Here is a 21,726-nt window from a genome sequence, read left to right as displayed (position 1 = left end):
CTGATGTTGGAGTCACCACTGACCATGTAATCCTAACAGGACAGCGTTCAGTGGGCGCTGTTGATTACTTTCTTGATTCTTGCAATACATGTTCATTTACCTTCTTAATGATAGTGGCACAAAAATATTTTCAAAATGACAAAGTTAAAATACATATCGGCACAAATATGGCCCAGATCACCACATCACCACAGCCCCATCATTCCCATTTTCCCCAGGTCGGAGCGCATTAGGACCCTTGTGATGTGAGTGGAGATGGAGGAATGCTTCCATGGGTGGTGTCACATATCGAGGATAGACCTGAGAAATATCTCACCCCCATTGCTCTGGATACTTCAAATTGAATGTCGAATCTGTCCTGCCTGCTTAAGTCCAGTGCCATATGCAGAAGGCAGGTGAAGGATCAAGCGAAGCAGTAACTCTAGTGCCAATGTGTAAATCTACACGGAGGACAGTGGGGGTGGGGGGCAGTTTATATACTGGCAAAAAGCACTGATAGGTCCAGTGTTCATACAGTCTACAGAGCTAACGTTTTTTGTGGACATGCATCAGAAGGGGATCCAGTTCATTCCCCCTTTGAATTCTGGGATGTGTAGTTCCTCATCTTTCAAATTGGTGGGAAAACTACAAATCGGCTGATGTTTAACCCGACTCTACTGATCACAGAGAAAGAGCGGTCACAGCATCAAAGCTGCATTTACTAATGTGGCCTCACTTTACCTATGCTCTTGTCTGCCAAACGTCACATCCCACAGTGCAAGATCCAGAATGAGCAGCACTTGCTTACTGCAGCCTTTCCAAATCAGATTGAAAAGCTCACTTAATAGCTGCAGGCCCCAAAACGGTATACCGGTATAAACAACGTGATGGTTATTATAGTTCAATTAAGCTGTTCACGGTATCTATAACAGTTTACTGTTATACCGTTACACCCCTACATCTCAGGGTCCCTTACTAAGCAAATTTGTATGTTTGACAGGCTTTAATGTAATCCTGCCTGCTCTTTTTTAAGTGTTTGCAAGTGTATCTGCTAACCAGATCGCCATTTCTCTTGCATATATGTAATTTATGGAGCAAATGAATGTGTCTTTTGTTCCAGTTTTCTCTATTTCTTGGGCCTGAAGACCTTTGTGCTTCTCGCCCATTTCTCGCCTGCTAGGAAATGCTGCCACAAAGAGCATTCACTTACCAGTGCTTTAGTGGACTATCTCAAAACCCTTCCCTGGAATCATTCTCTTTTCCAAAGGTGGCCAAGTAAGTTTGACATGTGGATTTTGAGCACCCTACCCTTCTGCACACTTTTCCTTCTCTCTTCCTTTCTTATCCTCCCGCAACTAAGTTGTTCCTGTGCTGAACAAAGAGCAGGTTGTCTAGTAAACTGAGCTGTTTTTCCAAAACGATCTAGGTCACCCTACTGCCACTCGGTATCTAACTAGGTAACGTTAGGTCATGGAAGGGGTGGTACATGCATCTTATTCCCATAGGAGCCTAGCATCTGTCTACGAGTGGTCTTGTCTCAAACCTTCCAGGAGTCATCATAGATTTGCTGGCACAGTACAGTGACTGTTTGCGCAGCAGCCTCAGGGTTGTTTGATCAGCCGCATATTTGTATAATGAATCCCACCCTAAAATTGAGGGGTATTTAGGGTCACTCATTTACCTCTGCAATGGAGCCGGCCATTCGTGGCCATTTTGGCCGGTGTGCCTCCCAGTGTAGACCTTTGGGCAGACTGGCGCTCACAGTTTTGGCTTTCTGACAAAGCCTCATGTCTGTTGCTTCGGATAATGAGTGAGGTGTTCATAGGGGCAGGGCCCCCTCAACTGCACTGTGAGGATGGGTATGGTGTTGGTATACAGGGTTTTCCATTGCCCCACCACCATGCCTCAGTTGTTTGGCAGAAGAATGACACATGAGGTGTACCCATACTAGGCGTGTCTCCTTAGGAAATGCCCTGGTGTATACTTTACAGCATTGCTCTAACACCTGATTTTTTTACATGCCATCTGTTGAAACATCCACGGGACAAAGGAACAGGATAATTCTCACTTGTGCTAAGGAATTGCCAGTGTATGGTTCAGCCATTTACAGTGAAACGTAGACACCAAACCAGCTTCACGGTAGAGCACTGTGCAAGGATTGACCACCCAGCAGTATGCAGACTGTGTGTCTCCAAACCAAGATGGTGGCTGAACATTTAGGGCTTGGTCCAATTCCCCTGTGGCACACATGCCTTCTTACCCACCAGCTGTGGACAACTTAGAAATTCTAGTGAACCAATCCCAATCTTGAGTTCCTTATTATGCACAGGTGCACTGGGACATAATAAGGAAAGCCCTGAGAGAGGGGATAGGGTTCAATACATCCAGCAAAACCCATATTAGCTGTGTGTGCCTTAGGAGTTGATGAGAGAGGCATGTTGACTGCAGGAGAATGTAGAAAGGGTGTGGAAGAAGTGTGGCAGCAGGAGGCTGTCTGGTGGAGGAGATGGCATAAAGAGGAAGGTTGGAGGAAACACTAAAGAGAGGTTGGAATTTGTGAGGATGAGGCTGTTGAAAGTTTTGAGGATGGTAAAAGTGTCAAGGAGTAGACGGTAGGAAAAAACATTGAGGACGCTATTTGAGAAAACATCGGAAAATAGGTTATCAAGAGTTGTGAGCTAGGAAGTTGGAAGCAGAAGTGAGGAGTAACTTCAAAGGAGAGAACATCAAGAAGCAGGGTAGGAGAATAATTGCAGGAGCAATTGGAGGTGAAACCAAGAAGGTAGAGGAAGACATAAAAGAAAGAGAAAAGATGAAGACATACTGTGTTTACCATAGGAACAAGGCTGTTGTGACTGGTCAGTGAGGTAGGTGGGATCAGAGTTTGTGGCTAGAGCTAGGACCCAGGGATATGGAGGTAGGGAACAAGAAACAGTAGACAAGGTCACGTTATTAACTCTGTGGTTGAAGATCTGGGGTTTAGCCGGTCCTCACAGAACCTGAATGTCATCCCCTTGAGAGCTCTAGCATGCCCATGCATGCGGTGGAGGGATGTCCTTCAGCACCAAGCACGAGAAGCAGATGACCAGATCCTGAGGAGCCAAGAGAGAAAAAAGAGGCACCAGTGAGTTAAAAACCCAGAACAGTTATTGACCGAAAACAAATTACCCTTCAGGAAGGGTGTCTGACTTGGGATTTAAGAAACCAAAAAGGAGAAGCCATACTGTTGTTGTTTAAAAAGGGTTATAAGTTGTCTGTCATCCAATATCAGGCCCAGCTGTCATGAACTCTACTTGAATCATATCTCATCATGTCTGCTTGTTGTTGATACTACTGAGAGTTTTGAGAGCTTGCAGCCTCAAGCACTCCCTCCCTGCTCCTCACCCTCTGTGCTGTGAAGTGGCCTCACTGTGGCATAAAGTATTCTGCAAGCAATACATGTGTCACAGTCTTTTGCAGGGACAGTCATGTAACACACATAGCCATCTGTACAGTTACCATGAACAGACCAGTCACTGGACTTTGAGATAATATAGTGCAATATATTATCTGAATATTACAATATTCCCTCCTATTGCGCCCATCAGGCAGTATGTGGCCAAGAAAGTATAACTTATAACCACAAAATTCCACCCACCTAAACAATCCTCATTTTGGCGCTTCATTCCCAAAAGTATAAAAAGCTTTAATTCTCATTTACAGTCATAACATTTTTAGAAATAACTCATTTAATTTCTTTTGGATTTGTGAAGATGGATCTCGGGTGCATACAACATTGCACAATTCTCTTTAAAGCCTACAATAATCAACAATATAGAACATATAAAAAGCAGTGTAGTGTAAATCCCTATCACCCTCATCTCTACACCTGCAACATAGTCAACCTACTATGAATCACTGATCAAATCCACCAGAAACCCAACATGTTTTGATCCTCTTAATCTCTACTAACAAGTGCAGGGAACTTCATCATGAGACAATTGGCTAAGGGTAAAATACAGACCCAATGGGTCAAGTCCCATATCGACTCACCACTCAAATCAACCCTATATTGTGTCCAGCGACCTCACAGTGCCAAACAGAAATAGCAGCCACTGTGCACTGTCCTGTGCCTCACACTCTGTTGTAAGCCACTTTGGTTAGTTGCATACCATATGTACTACAATGCAACTTTAAAAGCCAACAATTAATTGGCAACATTGGCATTTGTATTCCATCGAATGCCTTTGTCGGTTGCATATTCCTAGAAGTCATCTCTGGTATCATGAATATACACAATTTCAAAAACCATTTGTTGTTGTTGTGAGCATAGGTCTATCATCATACAGAACTCGGCATTTGGAATCCACTATTCTTGTTGCAAGGAACACAGATGTTAGCTCGTATTCTCTCATCTGCTTAAGTGTGGACTTCTATCTTCAATCCTTCTTGTAAGGCAAGTTTACATGTTGTTCCCAAGTTGTACAGAGCACCCTCTCTCCAGATGTGTGCAATGCTGCTCGGCTGTTCGTATGTGCTATCATATCTAATAGATGGCTAACAAAAGCCATATTTCTCTATCTCTGGGGTATTTAAGATTATGGTAAAAACAAAAGGACAAACATGCGTCCATACTTTAAGGGTATGCTGAGTACATTTCAGGACAATTACCCTACCATTAACTAAATCATTTCACTAGTTCCTGGTAAGAGAAACTTCCCATAGCGTTATACACTTGCTCTCGTGAGCATTAAGCATTTGCCCATTTCTGATCAGTTCTATGCTTTGATCATTGTAGACTGAACCTACAGTCATGCAACTATTGCAAACTCCATCACAATGCCCCTCATTCCCTCTCTTACATATACAAACCGTTGTTGTGTGGTAACCAAATCATCTTTTTTTACTTTTTTCACATCCTATGCTGCCCTTTGTCTGTTCTCTGGCAGACCATGGTCTGGATATGCTTAGCAGGCGTACAATATGCTACTTTCTGGACAGGCCTTAGTGCTGTTAGAAAACTACAATGGTGACTGGTGCAGTAAAAACATCTCATCATAAAATAGAGCTAACAAAATACATTTTTCCGTTCTCTGTAGAGGATTTCTGACATTGTTAGCATTGAATAACGCCAGTTATTGTCCTTTTTAGTAGTTGCGATAGGGTGGCATTTCAGCACTACCTATAAGCAAAAATAATTGCAGATAAGAGAGGGATGGGATGTGAGGAGGAACACATATCTTGTGGGTGTTTGGTAATTTATCCACCAATTGTTTGTCCATGGCCATTCCAATCCCTCTGACAATTCCCAACCCCTATCTGCCCCGCCCAAAATACACTGTCCCGAGATCTATTTGTGCTAGTCCTGTTAAGTAGTAACATCAATCGTTGTCCTGTATAGGGCCTGCTAGTGTTTGTTTGAGAGCTAATGGCTTGATTGCAGCTGTAAATATTCTGCTGGTGTAATAAAAATATCTGAAGCAAGTGTTTCTTCAGCCACTTAATTTAAAAGTAGGATTACATCTGTTTCTTGTCAGTTTTGGCTTCTCTATAAGTATTTGATAGCCATTTATCAGGTGCTGCCACTGTATGCCTAAGTTCTCACCATTGTCCATCTTTTGCTGCTACCTTATAGTCAGGTAGCACCATTATGGCAGTGCCTGGAAAATGCCTATCCCGTGCCTTCCCTGTGTCTTAACACAAGTAGGAACCGTTGGCTATGTCAATGCCTGTTTATGTTGCTGCACCCACACCTGCCGCACACATACAACTTAAATTGAATAGCAATTGCAAACATAGAAATACAATGTTTTGGTAGAGGAGGAGACAGTTCTAATGGTACAATCCTTCAATCATGAATTTGTGATATGTGTGCCATCCTTTATATTGTTTATGGCATTTGTCTAACATAGACTTAGATCCAAGGAACAACAGAGTACATCATATCAAATGTCTGGTGCAAAAGGAGCATCTCGAAGATGAGGTACTGTGCTTGGTATTACCCAAATTGACCTTTTACAATTGACCTTCTGCACAATTGACCTTTATATTATTTTAGTTATTGTATATATGTATTGGGTTGGTTTTGTATTATAAAAAATATAAGGGGATTGGGTGGGTGGTTTCAGGGGGTTTTGGATTGGGGGGAGGCTGCTGGGGGTTCCCCCCCGCATATATGTCCTAATTGACCTTCTAAATCAGGTCAATTCTCCAGAGGTCAATTGTGAAAATGTCAATTAGTATACAACCCTGTGCTGTACATAGAACAGTATGGTGTGTGTAGTCTGGCTTAGACTAGAAACCCAGATGTGATTGGAACGGCAGGTATATGTCATTAGACCATTAATACTGTGTAATGTTGTTTATGTATTAACAATGCGCATATGTACAGTTTGAGCAGTGCTGGATCATCCATTAGGCCAAGTAGGGCCCGGCCTATCGGCCCGCCTCCTTTTAGGGGCCCCTTGGAAGGCAGAGGCCTTGATGCACTGCTGCGCTGCACAATGGCCTGTGCCGCAAGAGCATTCTTATCATTTGCGGGTCTCCCGATTTTTAGACTGCCTAGGGGCCTCCACAGGTTTTAATCTGGCACTGAGTTTGAGGCACATGCAGATGAAGTGATTTGCCTGCAATCACACAACCTTTGGAGTAGCCACATAGCCAAGATTCAAACAGGTCTCCAGTCTTCAATGTCAGAAACTATGCTGATTTCTGAAAACGCACTTACATATATGAATCCAAAACAAGATGGCTGCAACAAAATGCTGAGTTAGAAGGGGAACCGAAGCTGCTTAGCGCAGTGTACCTGGAGCATCCAGAGGCCGAAGAGAGGCAAACTCTGAAGCTGACTGAAAAAAGAGCTCAGCGGGAATGCTCATTGCAAGGAGTGTGGGGCGCCAGCTGAAGCTACAGCAAGAAATTGAGTATTATGTTGCCAAGGAGCCTAAGACTACAAACACACACAAGTCTGAATCAGAGAGTAAGCTCTGGCATGAAACCAAGAGCAGTTAGGGTTGAAGCTCGAGAAGGTGTGGCACCCCAAAGGGATGGCTCTGCACTGCCACAGGGACCTTATGTGCAGCGAGGACGCCGCGCACAGGATTTCATGAAAATTCAAACCTTATCAAACCAAGTCAGGCTACTTGGAAGCTAACACGGGTTCTGCCCAGTGAGGCATATATTAGACGAGATTTCTATCGCAGCCAGCTCAGCTGCTGCAAACTGTACATCTCGCTCTCTATACCTTCGAGGACCCCCACAATCATGATTCCAGAAATCAACACTCTTTAAAACAAGAATCCCTACATTTGCTGTGGGATTTGAACCTGTCTACCTTCAGACCCGTGGTGTGTCTTCTGAACCAGTGGGGGACTACAACCCTATCCGAGTGAGCACTCGATTAGCCCTTGCCAATGACCAGGGGTAAAGTTCTTTCTTTCCTTGTTTTCGCCCTTAGGAAGGCTTCGATCCAAATATTTTGCCCAGCAGGGGGCACTCTCGCCGAAACGTGGCATGGATGTTATTTCAACTAAAACCAAAACCTTTTAAAAGTTCACTTGGACCCCTTGTAATTTAAATTCCGCATTGGATAGGAAAGTCCTATTTGAACTAAGTCCTGTTTGAGTCCATTTTTGTTTTTTGGATCTCCTCATAACACAAACACGTTGGCAGACCTGCATTTATGGGACTGCGGAACTTGGAATACTAATAAAGGCCGCAGTATCCTCTTTCTTTGTCTTTTTTTGGTTTGACTAATTGCATTAATTGCTTATCATTTATCTATTCTCTCAATGTTGTTTGACCTTTTGTGTTTATTTCAAGATTTGAACATTGCACTTCTGTAACCAGGCTTTCTGGTTCATTGTTGTAATTTGACTCAACAATTGTTTGTCATCACATTTTTGTGTTTCTTGCATTTTTCTCTAATTAGTAATGTCCTTTCCTATTAGTAATGTCCTTTCCAACTCAATATGTCAATAATATTTGTATTGTAATGGAAAAATGTTTTATGAAATTTGTTTTAACAATAAGGACTGTTTTCAGGACCTTTAGAGGCTCAAAATAATTGGGATATCTGCTTTTGGATAAGCACCAGAGACACACCAGATGTTGCCAGCTGGTAGCTCTATGCTGCACTCCTTGTGGGACGTAGTCCCTGTTATTTTGTTGGAACCTTGTCAGCCCCATTCAACTCCCAACAGGAGATGTTCAGGCCAAAGAGGGTCGCTTTAGTACGTTAGTAAATTGCAATCCGCCTTCCCAGAGTAAACAAGATTTTAAATCTAGCAACAATGTATACAATGTATGCAGACAGCTATCCCCTGAATGCATCATAATCATCTTTATCCACATATAACAGTATTCTCTCCATTTTGACTGTATATCACGTTATGGCTGTATAGAATCAGTATGCCCAGGCATGATTCCTTAATTTATACTTACTTCCTAATCCACATAAGCAGACGCGCATTCGGTTTCGCCGCAGTGCTACTGGTAATGCGCATGCACACACCTATCAGATTGACTTCAGAGTCATACCGCTTTTAGACAGTACACGGGGCCTTCGGGTCCTCGATCCATGTACTGGTCCTAGTGAAGAACGGATGAGCCACGGACGGACGTACTCCTAGCTATTTGCTGCAGACGCCCAGTCCCATACCAAGATGGTGGTTGGGTGGCGATACGCGCATGCGCGCTGCTGCCTTGACTACCATGTAAATAAGCAACAATCGAGCAGCGCGTCTTGACGACGAGCTGCTCGATCTACCGCTGAAATACGTGGACGCAGTAGGTGAGTGTTTCATGGGGGACACCCTTATGAATCTACGGCTCTGATCATAACGAGATGCTTAAAACACATTATAAGCTTCAACTCAAAACAATCATACCTTTCATTTCACTCATAATCTTTACAAAAAATCTTTACAAGAAAGGGTTGCTACAACTTCAATTTTCTTTAAGCATAGCATTTATTTTTGATATGCATGACATAGGAAAAGGACATTTAGTTTTCCTTTTTACCTAAATGAAATGAAAAGTATGATTGTTTTGAGTTGAAGCTTATAATGTGTTTTAAGATGTTTTTATGAATTATCATTAAAGAGATTTATATTTTTGCATAATTGCATTCAGTTGAAATCATTGTTCCCAGTGAGGTAACAATTTTGCTAAACACGTAGGCAGTTTCTCTGTACCTAAATCTGTGTCCACACAGGACTTCTAAAGAGGGGTAGTCAGTCTGTAATGTTCTTTTTCTCAGTTTGTTCTTTAGACCTTAAGGTCTGGATGAACTCTTTAATTGTTTATTAAGATTAAAAAGTGTTTAAGAAAATGTATAGATGATGGGGAACATTGTAAGGGCCGTGCTGTGGCATTTTGAGAAAGGATAAAAGAGCTCCTCTTTAAAAGGAGTTGGAGGAGAAGGCAGAGTGTCAGAGGCCATTTGGCCCTAAAGTGTGCAATGGCAGAAAGGAGGGCCCAAGTTATGGGTCTTTATCATATGCAGTGGCGAGCTGATGTTCGAGCCAAACAGGTGATGTGCTCTGCAGGTACGATGCAGCCGGTTTGATAGTGGCAGCAACAACGGTACGAAGAGTTCCCAAAAAGTGAGAAAGGCAGCACTACGGGTCCTTTGAAAATGGGTAAACAAAAACAATAAAATAAAATAAAAACAGAGCCAATTCAAAAAGGTTTCGGAGGAAATGAGATTCAAACCAAGCTCCCAAGATGGCTCCTGATTCGTAGGAGGGGAGGTCCAAACCACTTGATTACTCACGCCATAGCAATGAAGCATGTAGATATATGTAGAGTAACATTAATACTTTCTCTTAAATAAACATACTCAGCTTGGACAAAACCTTGCACATGGGCAACATGGTTGTCATCTAAGGGCACAATCTGGATGAAGTGGAGACGTGCCGTTAGTTTCTCTTTAAATCTATTGGCAATGGGGAAATCAAAATTACTGAGCACTCACTTGCTGAGACAACAAAGGGCCCATTGTGTGTTGGCCAGTATTTCAACCAACAATGGCAAGTACTGTATGGCTTCTGATCAACTTCTGAAGGAAGTAGAAGAAATATAATCTTCTGGGGATAATCAATCTACAACATTTAAAGAGGCCAAACTAAGTTTACGCGTACTAGGTGGTTATCATTTTAGAATGATGTCAACTAGTGCTATTAAAAAGAAGAGCTATGTCTGCAATTGCTGCCATTTGTACACATTAGTCTGTGTATTCTAAATACTTTATCAATTACTATTTGATTTATAGAATGGATTTCCAGAAATGTACAGCTTTTCAAATTCTCCTGAAGCCAGATGATGAACACTCCTCATTCTATTACTTTTTATGTTAAACAACAACAACGTAGTTATAATGTCTACTGCCTTTCTTTCGTGTATTGGCAACGGTCATAGAATGTGAGCAAACGATGAATAACGTTCGGGTGGAACCAAAGGATTTAGCAGTGAAAGATTATAAATGTAGGTTACATTGGAATTCCAGTGGGAAATGAAGCCTTTACTTATGTAATAGGCCTCAATGCAGGGATCACAGCAAGCCTGTTACTAAAATGACAAAAAAGAAAAAGTCGGGCTAAGGTATGAAACTTCATGTAAGGCATATCCAATCATTATTCACTCAGCCAACCCCATCATTGGGAGAAACATGCACAAGCCAACGCAACACGATTTGATTATTTTTCTTCTCAAAGTAGACTACCAGCTCTCTAACAGAAGAACTGGAAGCTAATGATGGAATCTCTAAAAATAGATTTGTTAACTTTTTGGAGGTAGGTAGCAGTGGCTTCTATTGATTGTTTTGTTGCTCCTGAAAATATTACTGTTGATGAAAATGGCCCCTCTTAGATTTCAGAAAGTGATGGCAAGACTTCTCAACCTTCTGAAGCATTGTTGGAGATAAGTGCAGGTTTCTCTCTGATTGTTTGGGCTAAAAACAAAAAACAGCTGTGTAACTTAGGCCTGTAAAAACTGCAAAGCTCCTGGACCATACGTGTTGGGAAACCTGGTGCTTAAAATGTCCTCCTTCACCCACATTTACAGTGGCTTCGATGCTGCATGATTCCCGACACTTGGAAAGGTCATAGGTTGAGTCGCCTATTTAAAAGGGATGCTTTTTCCCTCTCCCTTGACTTACCAGCTCAAAGGCCTCTTAGATGGCACATCAAACGTATCTATAAAAATGTTCTGAAACAAATTACAGAAATGTGTTGATGAAAATAACATTATCCCTATCATCCAATTAGGTTATTGTAAAAGTACAGCTACCACTACAGATTGCCCCACTGTGGCTTGTCTAGTACATTCTACAGGTAATGTTAAGAAATGTTCACTAAACTGCTGTTTTGCAGAATTTCAAACTGCATTTGCTTCAATAGATGGTCTTCCTGCAAAGCTGATTCCCATAGAGCAGGCTTTTGGAACCTTTGGCTTGCCGGATGCTTTGGTCTACAACTCCCAAGAGAACACGCAGTATGGTGTATAGAGAGGGACCATGGGAGTCATTGCATCTGATTTGCAAGGCGTTTTAGTGTTTTTCTTCGAAAAAACACTTTTGTAAATCAGGCTAATATTTAAAAACATTTCGATAGCAGCAGGTTGCAGAGCCCTGACATAAACCCAGACCTTCTTAGCATGATTTAGATTAAATTCAAATATCAAACAACAATCTGCTATAGCAGGAGCTCCATTTTATGTGTTTCAAGTCCTAGCAGCATTGGGGCACTGCACAGCATGGCTTCAGAACTGCCCTCCGTCATGCTAAATTGCCATTTTTATCCAAAGCGTGACACCCTCTGTAGTGTGCATGTGCAGAAGAAAAAGTCGAGGCATTGCGCCCCTGCCTCAGTGTGAAAGCACTGCCTCTCCTCCTGGAGTTGTCTGTGCTTGTGTGGGCAGGCTGGTGAGGCACCATCTCATCAGTGAGGTTCAGTGGTCACTTAATGTGCATGACCCCTCTCACCTGCAGTTCCTATTACAGCCACGTTGGATTTAGGGAGCAGCATGCAAGGGAAACAGCAGTAGTAGCAACCTCTTTCAAAGCATATTGCCAAAAAAAACAGTTATTCCGTATTTAGCAAATGGGGGTGAAGATGAAATCTTAGATGCATAGGACACTAGACCACGCAAGGCTCACAAATTGACCTGTTGCTATGGCCGAAAACACAACTGCAAATTTTTTAAACAACAAGTGCATAAAGACCAAGAGTTTTCAATTTGGTTGATGCACCAAACATTTTAAGTTTAAATTTAATGTGTGTGGCATACATCACTTAGCGAGGGCTTGTCCTTTATTTCCAGTTGACTTAGACCAAACTCTCTAATACCACTGCAATAAAATCTTTAGTAACGATGAGAGGTGTGAAGAATTGCCATCTGCCAAGGGTGTAGAAGTTGTGGCTTTTTTGATTTGCATTAATTAACAAAAATGATGCAGGTAATTCCATCTCTGTGAGGGAAATCTGCGGATCAAATTTACCCTTCATACACTCCATGTCAAAAGCACGTGGCCTGCTGCATCGGTATCCTCATCTGCAGTGCCTGCTCTACTGGTGGCACAGAGCAGGTTGACAGGTCACAGCTGCCTTTTTGACAGCTGCAGCAACAGCCAAGTCTCTGAAGGCAGGGGCTGAATTTAAGACATGCAACTCTGTACCAAAACCCTCTAATTATGAGACTACTCTCCTGGTGGCAGAGAAATCTTTAAATATATGCCATACCTGAGTATGGTATGTCTCAGCAATATTAGAAGTTACAGCAGTTTATATCACACGTGTCAACCCTCAGCTGTGAGCGGATTGTGTGTTCTCCCCAGACAGGCTGGATGTTGCCAATGCTGGCAGGAAGGTATCGTGGGGCATTGTCTCTCTTTGTTCCTCTCTGAGGGAAGGTAATGTCCTCCCCAGAGACAGCCACTTCACAGGAAGCTGTTCTGGGAACAGGAATCAAAGGGCACACCGATTCACAAAAGGAGAGGCCTCACAACAGGGTGCTGCATACCTAAAGGCTATTTAATTCTGTTCAGCAGAGAAGGGAGTAGGGTTAGTCTAGACAGAGGGAGTACTTGTTTCTCTCTGCCTCTATACTTTCTTCCTGTCCCCTCCACATCCTGTAGCACAACGCATTTTGGGTGTGATGTCAGGAGGCAAAGTGCACTTGCTTTAAGAGGGATTAAATTGCTAAATCAGCCTGGCTTTAGTCCAAATACCTTTAAGCTTTTGCCTTTAAAAGAAGGGTCTCCCACTCCTTCTTTGAATCATCTCTGAACTTCAAACATTTAAGAATATTTTGTTGGACCCTTCTGGGCTTTCTAAAGTCCTTCTTCAGTTGTGGGGTGAAGGCAGGTTTTCCAAGGCAGAGGCAAGGAATGCATGTCCCTTAACCTCCCCAGAGACCATTTGGGTTTCCTGCTGCTGGAACAAGACCTGCCTCTCTGCAAGCCACAGTGGTACCCAGGACCTCACCATGTTAAAGGACCCCTACATGTGTGTACCAGCCTCCCCTGTGTTTGGGAGCTCAAGAACAAGGACCCATCTTTGCCCTGAGTGCTTGGAGTAGGTATCACAGCAGCCTGAAAAGCCACCTGCTGCTGGAGCAAGACATGCCTCTCCACCAGCACAGTGGTACCCAGGACCTGACTCTGTTGAAGGACTCCTGCAGTTGTGTGCCAGCCTGCCCCATATTTGGGAACCAGAGAACAAGAACCCATGTTAGCCCTTAGTACCTGCACTAGGTCTCACAGCAACCTGAGGAGTGACTTGCTGCTGCAGCAAGGCCTGCCTCTCTGCCATCTACAGCAGTACCCAGGACCTCACTGTGTTGAAGGACCCCTCCATATGTTTGCCAGCCCCCCTGTGTCTAGGAGCATGAGAAAATGACACATCTGCTACCTGAGCCCCTGTGTTGGGATTCACAGCACCCTGAGAGCCAAGACACCCAGGATCCTAATGTTTTCACTGTTGAACTGCTTAGATCTGTGTTTCAAGAATGGTTTGACACATTTGAAACCACAAAGACCCTTCAGTACTGCCTTTTACACTCTCCTCAAGTTGCTCACGCAGCACCAAGAGGTCTTGTCCGGTGCTGCTGGACTACCAAGAACCGAGAAAGCTGTTATTGACTGCTAACTGCCCTCTTGGTACATTTTTGGGCTGTAGAGATTGGCTAGGTCACATTAATTCCATTTTATATGTCATTTTTTAAAGAACATTGTGGTTATTTCTTGCCTTACACCCCTGATTCATTACTCAGGGTGCTGCAACCCCCTATGTTTGCTTATTCTGTGTTCGTACCTCGGGGGTGGGGTTTGTGTAGTGTTTTTCTAGTTAGTTATTATTGTACATTGTGTGTTTAATGAAAGTATATATATGTATATATAGATATATATTTATAGAACCTTGATGAGGCAGTGTTTTATTTTGGACTGTTCTACTTCGCTGTTTGGTTTGCTACTGAACAACATTCACACCCCTCTTCAGAGTATAGCCTTCCCTCAGCCCACGTTACCACAAGAGGCGCAGGAGGTATATCTTTTAACTGTGGCTGGTTTACCTTTATGCTAGTTTTGGTTCATGGTTTGTAGAGGTGTGAGGGTTGAGTAGGCACTTTAGCCTCTACTCATCCTTGTACCCCTTCAGGGCAAAAGTCAATTTGCTACACGAGGACCCTCAAACGTCATAAGTTTGGGGTACTTTTTTTTCATGAGTGCATTTCAAGGCAAAGGCTAACTGCCTCTGGTTTAAAAAGAAGCATTTTGGGGTTAACTCACCCACCAGGGGATGATTAATAGAGAACAAGATATTAAAATGACTTGTAGGGTTAGCCCAGGCAGCCCCATCTGAGGTCACGCATTAAGCACTGCCACTGACTGGGTTCCTTTGAAACATATTAGTGATGTGCTGCAGGCACTGCTGGAATTGTGCCGGAATTCCCCAACTTCGAAATCTGACTAAACTCTATCTTCTGGCTCCAAATCCGGAGAAAGCAGAAGCCCATGCCCGAGCCACTGCACAGTGCAGTACAGTGATTAGCTAATGCCACTGGCGCAGTGTCACTTTCTGCGCGGTGATGCATTCGGCTCCATCTTGAGTTTTGTTTTTTGTTTTTTTGTTTTTTAAGGATAGATGGCTGCAGACAAGGCAGGTAGTGGATCATTTGAAGTGACTATAAGAAGTGTCAATGGTGGCTGATTAGAAATGGGAGGAATGCATGAAGCTGCATGCTTTTCAACACGTTGATGGTAATTTTCTTTCACTTTTTCTTCCCAGAGGAGATTGGTTTGTTTCTTGTAACTTCGCTTGTTATTAGGCTTCCATTCGCGGTGGGCAAGGAAATAAAGCTTTGTTTCTTTTTCTTTTCCTTTTCTTAACTATGTTGTTAGTTAACTATGTTGTTAGGTCATCTCTCTAAAGCGTGGTGTTCTTTTAATCCTGTGGGTTTTTTCCACACTGTTTACATGCTTCTCACTTTGCTGCAAATGACTCCACCTCAGCCCCCCTTGTTCCCCTCTCTTCAACACCCCCACCGACTCCCTACCACCTCTCCTCACCACCCCCTTTCTCCCCTCCAGTGGAGTCCCAGAGTGTGGTTTCTCCTTTTCCAGCAATGACTGGGGGGGGGGGGGGTGGGCACGGGGGGTGACGTCCCCAGAGGGCTCCCTCTTGTATTGCATGAAAGGTGACGACGTAATGTCAACAGCTGACACCCATGTGCTGTTCAACAATAGCAGGAATGTGTAAGGAACTTGATTGGTCCTCTGACATATTTACCCTGTGTGTCTGGAAGAGAATGTTATAAATGATACTAAATGGTGTGGGGGTGGGAGTGGCAGATACTGTAGTTTGTGATGTGCTGGCTATATTTCTTTGAAAACATGACATTTGGGAACTTATATTAAAAATTGCAGCTTTAGTTCATGCTAATTATCTCCTACTTCATATTTAGGAGGTGTATCTTGAAGTATAGGTTCTCACAGGTGCCACTTTGCATGACAGGGCATGGCCAGTTCAGTGAGGCACGGGTATGTGAATTTGCAGATAAGTGAAACAGCTGCAGCAATAAAATATGCTGAGACTACGAGAGGAATCATAAAGGGAGGGGGCTTCCAGAAGTGCACTCAGGCATTTGGGAGCCTTCCCTCATGTGGAGGCGGGAAGAATGTACAGAGTCTTCCAGCATGTGCATGTGATTGGTCATTCTTGTCACATGTACTGTCACACCGAAATGCCTTTGCCCGCATGTGCACAAGATCACAGATTCAGCCACCTGCGAAATATGCACTTCAATGTGAGGGCGTCCTTGGGGCAGATAAATGTATTACTTCCCAGCACATCTGCCCCAGCCACACATCCCCCACCAGTACCACCCCTCTCCGGGCCCCTCCCAGCCCCCTATCTTTAATTGAAGCGTTTGTTTTTCAGATCTCTTGAAGTCTGGAACCTTGGTAGCTATTCACCAAGAAATGAGCAAGTGTTTCTCACTCCTGACTTACTCCTAGGAGGAGAAGAGTAAGTACTGCCCACTGCTTTGTGAATTGAATTTTCTCTCCAGACCTAGTCCTGGTAATGTCTTTGTCACGAGCCTCTAGATCTTTGAAAAATGATGCTCTTTGTTTGCCAGGCGAATATATTTTGATTCGAGTTAATGAAGAACAATGGCATTTTCCAACAGTTTCTCTTAAGCTAACGCAGGGCAGGTTGGCAGTCATTATTGAACTTGTCAAAATAGGATTGAAAAACACACACAATGCTTTCCTGCCAACAATTAATTATTATTATGGTGGTGATTCATTTGAAGGTTTTCCTGAAAGCATGCATGTGAGTCACTCACATGCATCAAACCAATGTAGTAAAACCTTTGCATCAAACTATAATAGGAAGCAAACCTCGCATTCACTCGCGATTTTTTGATATTGGAGGGATCAATGCCAGTTCATTTAAATGATTAAATCCTATTTAATTCACAAGTCAATATTGACTACTATTCATTACATGCGCCCAAAACTGTATCCGATTTGATTTACAGGGCCGCGTTCAAAGAAGAAAGTAATTAGAAAGTATTATACGTTTGAAATGTCTCGATTGTTTGTAATATAGGCTATGTATCTTTACCATCTTTGGAAGGAGAAAATGAATGGTATCTCACATTGACGTGTCTCATAACACGCGCTGTCCGTGTTCCAATGCAGCATATTTTCCCAAAATGCTACCAGACGCAGTACTTGGTGCAAAAAAAGATTTTTTTTTTAAAATGCAATTATGTTTTTCAAGCAGTGCCATGAAAGGAGTCAAACCAAACGTGCTTACGTGCCTCTCCTGCCACCTAGTGGTTTTAGTAGAAATGACATCGAAGTGAGGATTACATTGAACTTTTTGTCACAAAGCTAAACAATTTCTAAGGAAATCATAACTAAAATGTCATCGAGCTATTGTTTATGCATGCGTTTTTTTATGCACTATAAAGGCAGAATAGACAGTACACGAAACAGCCCTGGCATATGTTGTGCATTAGAAATACGGCAGTACATTTACATGAAACTGCCATGAAATACGAACACTTAAAAAAAGAAACGAAGCCACTCAAGGCAAACATTCCACAGAATCTAAAAAGCAAAAATAAAAGTGGTGTATTACCGAAAATGAGTGTTCTTTAGCAAAAGGGTAACAGGCATTACGACGCATGTTAGCTTTCAGCAAATGTCAAGAACGTGAGCACAAATAGTTCATTTCAAATTGTTTTTGAGGGAGAAATAACGTGGGGGAAAAAGCCCAAACCATGGAGGGATACCAAGAAATCATGTAATGGATAAGTTAGGTGTAAGCAGAAAACTTGCTTGTGATGAAGAGAGACAGGGGAATGACGTGGGCCTTAAATATTTTTTGGGGAAAGTAAAACGTCAGTCCTTTGAGAGAAGAACGAGTATTATGCCGTCTCGAAATAGCCCAGCAATCGTGCAGTCCCTAAAATGCAGGTCCAACATGCCAGTTTGGTGCAGATGTGCAGTCTAAGTGAGAGAGAGAGAGAGAGAGAGAGAGAGAGAGAGCGAGAGAGAGAGTGTGTGTGTGTGTGTGTGTGTGTGTTTTTTTTTTTTTGCTACAGCATTGCCACTGCCCAACGTCCTGTGCAAGACGCTCTTGCCTCAGGCACAAACATGACAGCAGGTGGAGCCTGAACAGCCACAAGGCCAAAAACCTGGGGTCCTCAGGAGGGCAAACTCAAATGTGCAGACAAGTTCCTCACTCAATCAAGGGCCATCTTTCTACAGGCAGATCTTCAGCTACTCACCAGACAGTGCAGTATATCATGCGCATCGTCCCTCTGCTAGAACAAGGTGATGGGACACAATGGGCCTCATTGCAACCCAGGCGTTAAGGGGTTAACGGCGCCGCAAAAGGTGTCAGCGCCGTTAAACCCTTAACGCCAGATTATTAAGGCTTTTAGCAGGCGTTAAAAAACCAACCCGCAAAGGGACCTAGGAGCTAATTACGGCACCGTAATTTACGGTGCCGTAATTAGCGCCTTCCCCATTCCCATTGAGCCCTATGGGCCAAAAATGGGAATGGGGAAGGGCCATAGCAGCATGGGGAATTACCGCCCCGCCGACCTCGGATTGGGGTGGTAATTCCCCATTCCGCCATGGCAGAGTCGGAAAGTTACCGGCATGGACCATGGTGCTCTTAGCACCATGGTTCAACGCCTGGGTCGTAATGAGGCCCAATGGATGCTGCGATTCGTATGCCAAAGGCGAATTCAGCATGTGGTGCACACCACACACATGTATAACTGTATACGTGAAAAATAACGCAGTGCATTCTAATGTATATGAAAAGGGGATTGTGTGCAGTGCACAATGATGTATTAGGGCCTGGAAGATGACCCGACATTCTGTCTCTGCAGGAATCTCTCATCTGGACCTCTGTATGTTACTGTCAGCTTTATCTCTCCCAGATTCTCTCTGACCCCATCACACTCATGTTCAGACTCGCATCTGCATTCCTCTCAGTTTCAGTCTCAAGACTCCAACATATCCCAGTTCGCATTCTCTCTGCATTTTATGTTTGTTCCACTTTGCCTTCCCTTTCTTCTTTGTTGCATCCACTGCTTTCGTTTGCTCTTTTCACCCCTGCTTGTTCTCTTTATTTAACACATGATTTGCTCAATCTTGTACTCATCCCCCCACCCTTCTTTCTTCTGTTTCCCCTTTCCTATGCTCCTTCTTTCTTTGTAGATCACGTTCTTTCTCGGTTCTCCTTTCATTCCTTGCTTTCCTGTTTTCAAGTTCTTGGCATTTTCTTCTCGCATCACTAATCGGATCCTTTGTATCGTCATCCCCCCTTTTCCTCCCATTAAGATACGCTTGACCTCCAGCTTCCCCAAACACACCACCGTAGCCTTTTCACTCTGGCTCCTCCTTATTCCGTTTTTTGACTTTTGTTGATATTGTCAGCCCAATCTGTCTTTTTAGCTCCAACCTCAACCCCACCTCTCAGCCCAAATAAATCTCTCTCCGTGGGGTCAAATGATCTGACCTTGCCCGATGCCTGCATTGCCCCATCAAAGGTGAGAGTATTTAGGCTCACAGAGTGCTAATATTTGGGACACTCGCTTTCACTCCTGTACACAAATTCTAGCTCACACTACACGAGACAGTCCTTGTGGAACAGGAAACCTTTGCACAGCTCTGATCGGAGCAAAGCAGACCGCTCCCACACACGTCCCGAGTCAGAATCCATGAAAGTGGACTATCTTTAAAAGAGCTTAGTCCTCAGGGAGAGAGGGGGCAGGACCAGGGCAATCGCCCATGCCAAGAAAAGAGCCAATCCCTGATAACAAAGAACACCCACCAGAGTCAAATAAGGATAGGGGCCTCCCAGGGGTGGGACTAAAGGTGTATACATACCCACATGAGAGGGAGAAACGTGTGGGAGAATGGAAAAGGATCTCATTTTGAGTTGGCTGGTGAGGCGAGGTGGAGGAGCTGGAGCAGGAGGCAGAGGACAGAAAGGGGACCAAGGGCGCTGGGGTTAGGAAGAGATAGGAGTCTGGAGGAGACACCAAGAGTTTGGGGAGAGAAGGACTCAATGGGTTGGATAGTGAGAGCTGCAGGTTGTTGGGGAGAAAGAGGCCATGGTTACTGTAGAAAGAGAGGTCCCAGATGTTGGGGAGAGGGAGTCCTAGTTGTTTAGTAAGAAAAAGACCCAGTTTACTGAGGAAAGAAAGGCCTCAGAGGTTGGGAGTAAGAGACACAGTTTCTTAGAAAAGAACGTCTCAAAAGACAGGGAAAAGGCACACTCTAGTGGTTGGGGAGATATAGACCCAGAGGACATGAGAACACGAGGCCCATTCATTGGATAGAGATCCAGGTTGGTGTAGAAAGATAGAGACCTAGGGAGATGTAGAGAGAGTGATCCCAGAATCTATTAAAAGAGGGATCCAAGGGGCAGGGAAAGAGAACGATCTGGAGACTTGGGAAAGAGAGACACAAGGGTCTGTGGAAGTGACGTCAGGTACAGAAGGACCCAGGAGGTCAATTACGGAAGGTTTTACTGAGTTTAAAGGTGCTTTAGGAGGAGTAGGTAAGAGTTAGGCAGGTGGTGGGGAGATGAGTCAAGAAGGAGGAGGTGAGAGAGTCTAAGGAAGAAGGGACAAGAGGAGTCCCATGGGTGGTGGTGAGGAAGTCATGGAGGTAGTGGTAAGGTGGGCCAAGCATATGGTGCCAAGGGGGCCAGGCAAAGGGTGGTGAAGAGGCAGGCACTGGAGGTATCTAAAGAATTTGGGAAGAAGTAGTTGAAACAAGCTGAGAAGGAAGTTAAGATGAGAGCTGTAGAAGACCAGGTGGAAAGAACAGCTGAGGTGAAGTAGAATCGAGCAACCACATTACCCACATTTCGAGGTATGTAAGCAAGATGTCTGCAGGAATGAGCATGAGGCAGCATGGTGAGGAGATGTGGCAGGAGTCAGAAGAGCTTAAAGAAGGGGGAGAGCCATCAGGAATGGGATCCCTATCTATGAACGCAGGATGGGATGGCAAGGAGGAAAGGCAGCTTGAGTTGGAGAGCCATATAAATGGGACCCAGAGAGGGGAAACGGAGAAAGACTCTCACAGACAGATTAGCATGGTCTCCTATCTTCCTATGGCTCCGGACCTTGGTTTAAGTTGGTCTAAGTCTTCCTTAAACACAAAAACTACTAAAATACAACCATCATTCTACAGTGGCGGAAGCAAGAGGTGTCCTCTAGCTGCACCAGCGCATCCCAAAGGAGGCCGTGAACACAAGAGACTTTGCTTATGGACGGAAATAAACTGCAATGGAAAGATCTTGAAGGATACTGGAATTCGTTTTGCTCTATTTTGTCTCTGTGCACTTGTTTCCACAATTGATTTTGGTTATGCTAAGTTTGGCGCAAAGAATCAGGCTCTGCCTCTAAATAGCTCTAAAGACTTTTCACTTTGGACTTTTCTTGAGCCTCCTGAAAACCCTTTCACCTACTTTCCTGATCATAAATGTCTGCCCATTTTGATCCTGAGAGAATTTCTTTAGGTTTTCCTTATTAGAAAAACCCTAATAACGAGGTGTGAGGTAACATATGTCACATTTGGCCTACGTGTGATGCTTGTGAGCTTTGTGACAGGTCGAAACCACTTCAGCACAGTTCACTACATACAAGAAGATTGAATGAAAAGAATCGCCCCATGGGGCACCATATCAAGGGCTGCTGAGAGAATGATCAACACAAGAAAATAGGCGC

The 21,726-nt window shown here is 43.7% G+C and overlaps 1 protein-coding gene across 3 annotated transcripts in view; it reads left to right on the top strand.

Annotated features, from left to right (window-relative positions):
• Positions 1-21,726, top strand: part of MGAT4C (MGAT4 family member C) — a 1,956,087-nt gene that overhangs the window by 1,796,341 nt on the left and 138,020 nt on the right. The gene's annotated exons all lie outside the window — the stretch shown is intronic.

This window comes from Ambystoma mexicanum, chromosome 12 (assembly GCF_040938575.1).
Source record: "Ambystoma mexicanum isolate Mex_15411 chromosome 12, UKY_AmexF1_1, whole genome shotgun sequence".
In the NCBI taxonomy this organism is placed as follows: Eukaryota; Metazoa; Chordata; class Amphibia; order Caudata; family Ambystomatidae; genus Ambystoma; species Ambystoma mexicanum.
This window is presented reverse-complemented; position numbering and strand designations above follow the sequence as displayed.